Raw genomic sequence first — 7,633 nt, 5'->3', positions numbered from 1 at the left:
CGATCGACCCTAATGAGTTGATTTTTGGCCAATGATTTATTATTATTGCCTACCTTTATAAGCTCATATGGCTAATTAAGTTGTCTATCACATATTGGATAAATGATTAGTCTATAATGACTCTAATTTACTAAGCATCCCATATGGACAAGTAAACCCAGTGGATGGAATAACCCAATTTGGCTATTCATTTGTTGTTTTATATCGGACAAGATAGTGTGAATCAACTATTATTAGTTCCTAAGTATTTAATCAAGACTATTGAATTTTTAAAAAAAACCATTTAATTTTTTTAATAAATTAAGTTGTACTCATTCTTCTTTGTATATAATCATCGTGCAATTTGGTTTTTGAACAAGTGGGTTATTTCATGTGCTTGTTTTGTGTGGATAGATACCTATTATGATAAAATGGACGTCTATCCTATTTGGAGGGATGCCTATTTTATTTGAGTAGATGGTCATTACATTTGGATGGATGACTATCTTCTATGGACAAAAGATAAAATTTGGGTTAAGTGGAAAAAAAAAAATTATGAAAATTTTGCAATATAATTTTATGGTTGTTACAACCTCATAGAGACAACCTATTGATATGTCATCCCCACCTACCGAATGTAGAACCTTTGGACCTAAAAACTAAAAAAACAAGTTTTAAATTATAAGAAATTAAAAAATGATAAGTAAAAACAAAAAATCAGCAAATAAATAATTCTCTATAGATTTTTAAAAACAAAAAATCAACAAATAAATAATTCTCTATAGATTTTTTGTTTGTAGTTGTAAGTTAATCCAAGTATCTCCTACACATTTTGTATGAAAACATCATAAAAAATTGTTTTGTGGCTTCGTTCCCTTCAATATTTTTAGAATATGAAAAGTTCATCCAAGCTTTGCTCACAAACATTTGCTTGAGTTAAGGAATTAGGACTACAATGCCCTACAAAGTGAAGAAGTTATTGGCAGATTTTGTCATTCGTAATCAAGCCATTTATGTGTTCTTTCGTCAAACGAAGGAGCCAAGTATGATCTTAGATAAATACGATAATTTGTTTAGCATCTTCAACCACATTTTTAACCCATCCAATCTTCCCATTGTCCTTAAGTATCAAATCCAAGCAATGTGCAATAGAAGGACTTAAAAAAACAGAGGGATGCATCTCCTAAATAACTCTTCCGATGGATACATATGTTGTTGCATTGTATGTGATAGTTTAGAAAATATTTTCCACTCCAAAAGTTTCGACCATTCTCTCCAATAAATTACACAAAGTCTCAACAATCTTTAGTGGAGAGGACCCAGTAGTTGCGCGTGTTCCAATGGCTATGATAGCAATTGTTGATTTAATGCCCAATATTTTTGACAATATTGCACCAATAGTTGTAACTTTAAAGTTGTTATTGCTATTGATGAATACCCATAATTGAATGAAATGTATCCTGATGCAGAGTAGGGTGGAAAAACACAAACTAACTCAACCAATCCTTTGACAAAATCCCAACTCTTTTAACACAATGATTTCCTTCACAAATCCACTATTTCTCTAGTAGCACAACAAACAGGGTATTTTAGCCATAACTTTCAGATAAGACCTCCAACCCATAACCTAAAACCTGTTTTGGATACCCATTAAACCCTTTTAAAACATTTCTCAAAAGCAATAGGGGTTTCTTTGGAACATAACCCTAAAAAAACTGCTACTATGCTTGCATGAAGGCTTAAAAAGTGCAACAAATGGGGTTTTTTGGGCATAACTTTCAGTATAGGTTTCATATTATAAAACTAAAACCACTTCTAGATACCCATTTTGGCTTTATACAACATATGTCAAAATTGAATAGGGTTTCTTTGGAAAGAATGCCTAAAAAATGGATTGTCCTTCTGTCAATTAGATCTGATCTTGAGAGGGCATCACCTATTTTTCACCAAACCTTATTCCCTGCTCTTGCAAACACCATAAACTTAAAATACATCCTATATAACACCATTCCACCAATTCTCAAAGGTTTTCATCGGTGGAATGGTGAGTTTTCCATTTTGTTTGCTCTCAAAGCACCAAAACCCATGTTTTCAAAGCGGTTTGGAGTAAGATGCCTCTAAAATGCTCAAAACTGAATGAAATTTGATAAGACCAAGTTTGTTGGAAATTAGATTCAATTCCACATCACCTCCAATCAATTAGAGACCACTTGCAAGAGGTACAAGGCCATACAACCTCCTGTACCAGAGAATTACAATAGAAAAGTGCAGGAAACCAAAAATTTATTGATGTTCAACTTACAAAATCACCTTCACAACCTTAGTTCAACCATTCTAAGGTGTATTTAAACATTACACATCATAACCAACCACCCTCCAATTGTTTTCCAACGCCCAACTATTCAACTTCCTCAAAAACTCAAAAGGGAAAGTTGCTTGAGCAACTTTTTGACAATTTTTTTCAAAGTTGGACAACTTTTAACAACCTATTTCCAAATGACTCAAAAACATCACTGAAATATCCCCTTACTTTTTTGTTTTCAATTTTTTCAGTTTTCAAACACCACAAACACCCGTTAAGGTTAGGAAATATGAACTCAATACTGCTGAAAGAGAACCCTTCCACTTTCTGATCACCAAGAGCCTAATGTGGGAAGGTGAGAGCTTACGATGAATAAGGGATCGTTAGCTCCAATAATCAACTGAAATTACAATGTTGGGCGGCAAGCCAACCCCTTCCACTTGTGCAGCAGGCAAGAACAACTAAAGAGAATCACTCAACCACTTTTCAAAGGGAGGACGATTATTACAAGAAGGAAATAGATCACTCAACCACTTGTGCAGTGGGAGGACAATTATTACAAACAAGAAAATAGATCACTCAACCACTTATGTAGCGGAAGGGCTGAAAAACTTAATACAATCCACTCAACTGCTCATTCAGCGGGAGTACTAAAGTACAATGAGATAAGATAGGTGGCAAAGCCAACCTCTTCCACTTATTCAGTGAATCTTGTGATACAATTCAAAATAAGATAGTTGTTAGTACTACTAATCAACTATACATTACATAACATGAATTTTTAGATTAAAAGATATCACTGTCCAAGCTGCAAATAATTCTCAACTTGATCCACAAGCTACAAAAGACCAACTACCCCCAAAAACAACCTCACATTCCAAAATTCCACAATCTGATATACATGAACAACAAGCTAGAGAACTTAGACCAACACCACTAAACTCCACAAATTAACTCCTAACTCACTCATAACCCAACCAAAAGACTTCAAAACATAGCCAAATGAACCTTAGACATGAGATGGTTTAGATAGAACCGAGAAACAACATACATTGAGAAAACAATTAACACACAACACAAGGCACTCTCCAACATGGTACAACTAGGGCATGAAGTTCGACTTGCTCTATTAAATCCAAATCAGTGAGAATAACCCAACAAACTAGCAATAGATGTCACCTAGACTTAAGGAATACAAGGAGCCAATACCTAAAATCAACAAAGATCCACACAGAGACTTATGAATAAATCACACCTACAGCCACACTAGAAACCAATAACCCAAGCAACCTAAACACTCCACACAAAATTAGAAAACATCAAACATAAACTCCTCAATGAATTCTATCTATTCTTCTGAGTAAAGAATAGTCTCACAGTCTCAACTAGTCGCTATCCTTCAAGTCAGAAGCTAAGATTCAATTACGAGGTAAGCATTCCCTAAAGCAATCAATCGAAATTTCAATAGCACTTCGTTGCAAATATTCTTGGATAGTCTCAAATGAAGGCCAAGGCACATATTTATAACTTCCTCCCCTAAATCGAACTTCCTTTCCCTCCAATATGGGATTAAACAACAACATTCGAATTTCCTTTAATTTGTATTTCATTTCACTTCATTTCATTCCCTCACCAAATCACCCAAGGATTAATAATATTTTATTTGACAACAAATACATTATTCCCTCAAGTGGACGCCAACTTTAAGCAAATGCTAAAATAACACTAAGTATAAACTTTTTAAATGAGAATTTTCTCCCAAAGGCGTCCAACCATAAGTTATAAAATTGATATTTTAAGCATCAAATCGACCCCCTCTCAAGTTATTAAACAAGTCACACCTAGGCCGTGGGAAAACATTAAAGTATTAAAAATACTTTTTCCTTCCATATGCCGAATATTGCCAAAGTGCGCTAAAGGCCAAGATCCCCAAAATTGCACTGCCAGAAATAGCTTTTGAACTGGATCACTAAAACTGCCAAAAATAGTACTTACTATAAATAGCATATTGCTAAAAATAGTAAGTGTTTCTAGAGTGATTTTAACCACATTCCGAGCCGCTATCACAACTTACTAAAAATAGTAACTTCAAAAAAGTCTTCAAATTGATTTGCATGTCATACCATCACGAAGCTCTTAGAAAACCCGGAAAAACCCAGAAAAGTGAGTGGTCCTCGCTTCCACTTACTAAAAATAGTAAATTTGCCAAACTCCACTGCTTGCTATGCATGTAACACCATTGGAAAGCTTTCTGAAAACCCAGAAGGAATCTAGAACCCAAACTAAAAAAATCCAACATGCAAGCCATAAAAAATGCTAAAACATCTTCCCAAAGGTAGGAAACCCTAATTTGTGCTTCCGACTAGCCTATGAGTCTTTGGAATAGGCTACCGGTCAACTAAGTTGATTACTGCAAAGAAATGGACATTACAATCACAAATGGTCTTAAAAGACCTTATTACACACAAAACATGACTTAAACACAAAAAAACCAAAATTCTTAACACTTTGCAACTTTTCCATATTAAGACCTATGGTGCCCTACATCATATCCTTTAGATCTAAAAAGCAAAAATCATGTGATGCCACATTAGCGCACCGATAAAAGATGTCTCAGTGCACAACTATCAGTCTCACCTTTTTTTTGGGGTTGTTTTGGATATCTTGGCAGAAAGCATGCTAATGTGGCATCATATTTGATGATGTGACCCTGAAGCCTTAGTATAAGCTAGTGACTTGCCAAGTAAGGTGTTGTAAAAAATTGAAAGTCATTTGAAATTTCCATGTAGGATTTTGAGAAGTGCAAAGTTAGGGTGCTCAACTATTGGGTCCTCTCCCCTACTTTGTTTGAGACATCTACAAACTTCAAGAGCACCAATGTACAACTTGAAGCCACTAAAATGTTAGTAAGAGTCCTATTACTATCATCCATCCATTCAGTTGATAAAATGTTGCAAACCTTTCTCGCCATACTTTCCTAATCATCAACTACAAGTCGAGTGATTTTTACGACTTCTTTTAAAAATGGACCGCTAAAATCCTCAATTATTTAGGTGTTAAATCTCACACCAACAACTATTAGTGCATTTATCAACCCTTCTCAATATAGGTTGTTTATCACATCGAAGGGTATATTATTGTAGTACCAAGATCTTGTCATTGTCATCTTACCCTTACGCTATTTCTCGTAACATTTTTTATTTAACTTCTAACTCCAACATACAATGGAGTAAAATCCAAGTGTATTGACAATCCTCCTCACAACCTCTAACTTGACTTAATTTTTTTGATTCAACATTCAACATTTGAAATTAAGAATAAAGGGAAAAGTCAAGATAAAAGAATGAATTATATATATATAACACTCCAAGCTTGATTAAATACTCATTTTGATCCTTTAAATATTTCCCATTAGTATTCTCTAGTCAACTTGCATTAGTGGAAGGTGTTTATTAAAGCATGCGAGTTTTCCCTTGAGATTTAGGAGTCTAACGTTGGGGTCCCATGGAGGGGGCTTCCTAAAAAATAGAGATTTATTAGGAATATTTTAAAGCTAGTGGTCTCATGAATTTTGTAATACACTTCAACTTAAAAATTTACGTTCCTAAATTTAAGGATGCTAGCAGCCCCATGAACTTTGTAGTGTAGATCGACTTAAGTTTAAACTCTTAAATTTAAGTTATTGGTAAAAAAAAAAAAAGCTTTCCCTCTAAAATTATGATGATTGACAAGTGACATAAAATATTCTTAAATTGGGGGGGCAATTTCTAGCCCCACTCCATTTTCACCGGCTTAAAGTTTTTAGACCTAAAAAGTAGGGGCTTCTATTTTTTGGTAAAAGATTCTAAATAATATTGTAGCAAAAAAATAATTTCTTCATGATACCATCTCTTCCTTAAAAAAAAAAAAAGCTTAAACTCCCTCATAAGAACCCTGCCTAGCCTAAAGCTGATAAAATTTCAAGTTAAATAGAGCTGAACCCCTCCACAAGACCCCTGCCTAGCCCAACGCTGACAGAGTTCCAAGTTTTGATAGTGGGTGCGAGTTGGGCACAAGTCGCTGTAGCTTTTTTCACTAGCTAAGTTTTCTAACAATGCACTAACAAAACATTCGATTATTGGTTTACGTTGCAAGCATTTTTAAGCTATTGTAAGAAAATCAAATGATATTAATCATTACAAATTTTAATGAAACATAGATAGACAACGTTGGAAAAGCTGAGTAAAATTCTCAAGCAATATAACTAATTTTTAAAATTTTGAAAATAAAATAATAAACCAAGATACTTATTTACGATCTACAGCGATGGTTGAGAATAATATCGAGTACAAAGAACCATTGAATACATATAAAAAATCAATGAGCAGCTGACAGATTGATCTCCCATGCAACTAAGCTCCCAGAAAAACATCTTAAGCTTCTGATCTTGCCTCCATCCTAGAGAGAGGAGCCAGCAGCAGTTATTAAGGTAGTACCAGAAGTGATGGCCTTAATGAGTTAGATCAGCTCTTCTTGAGCAGACTCCAGTTTGTTGATCTGGCTTTGCACTCGTCCAATTTGTTGCATAAGCTGCTGATTTCCCTAGAGAGTGCCATGTAGAAGATTGGACACGTTTGCCATCTGAAAAATGACGTTAGAATAAAGATTTTGAGTGGCGATTCTCTGTAGAGAACATGAGTTATTAATGATGGCAATGCAACATTTTTTCCATAAAAGACTGACAGTTAATTGTCTAATAGAATCCAAGAGCACTTTAGCATTAAATCAAGCCCCAACAAAGCAATTTTTCAGTGAAGTTTGCAGCCAGATGGAAGGAAGGTCTTCACGAATAAAGATCCAGGCGTGTCTAGCAATAAGATGGTCCCAGAAAATGTGTTTAACATGCCTAGGTTCAGAGCATAAGATGGTTCGAAGCTTAACGAAACAGAGTCTACCTCCAACTGGAAGCTTGAAGGGAATTAGTTTTCAAATGAAGGGCTTGCCATTGGCATCTGCCTTACAGTGCCAGAGAGCAGCACTGAGTTTGGAGCAGGTTGCATTGCTAAACTGACAATTCTATTTGGTGTTAAGCCAGGGAAAAAGGAGAGTTTGGAGCAGGTTGCATTGCTAGACTGACTTTTCTATTTGGTGTTAAGCCAGGGAAAGGGGAGAGTTTGGACCAGGTTGCATTGCGAAACTGACAATTCTGTTTGGTCTTGAGCCAGGAAAAAAGGAGTTTTGGAAGAAGCTGCAAATAAATGAATTCGAGGAGAACAAGATTAACTGACTGCCTTTAGGTCAGCACCAATCTTTTAGAAAGTTATAGTGAAGGAGTGTGGATAGTTTCATGCAAAGATCCAAGGGAACTACGGA

The 7,633-nt window shown here is 35.2% G+C and overlaps 1 protein-coding gene across 2 annotated transcripts in view; it reads right to left on the bottom strand.

The window, feature by feature from the left end:
• Positions 1-6,428: 6,428 nt before the first annotated feature.
• The window catches only part of LOC131033457 (uncharacterized), a 262,765-nt gene continuing 261,560 nt past the window's right edge, over positions 6,429-7,633 (bottom strand). Inside the window, exon 16 of one of the 2 annotated variants that reach the window (XM_057964692.2) lies at positions 6,429-6,943. The gene's annotated coding sequence lies outside the window, so the exon portion shown is untranslated. The remainder of the gene's footprint in view (positions 6,944-7,633) is intronic. The other variant, XM_057964693.2, reaches the window with a different exon arrangement.

This window comes from Cryptomeria japonica, chromosome 4, assembly GCF_030272615.1.
Source record: "Cryptomeria japonica chromosome 4, Sugi_1.0, whole genome shotgun sequence".
In the NCBI taxonomy this organism is placed as follows: domain Eukaryota; kingdom Viridiplantae; phylum Streptophyta; class Pinopsida; order Cupressales; family Cupressaceae; genus Cryptomeria; species Cryptomeria japonica.
Note: the sequence above shows the minus strand (reverse complement) of the source record. Positions and strands in the feature narration are given on the sequence as shown.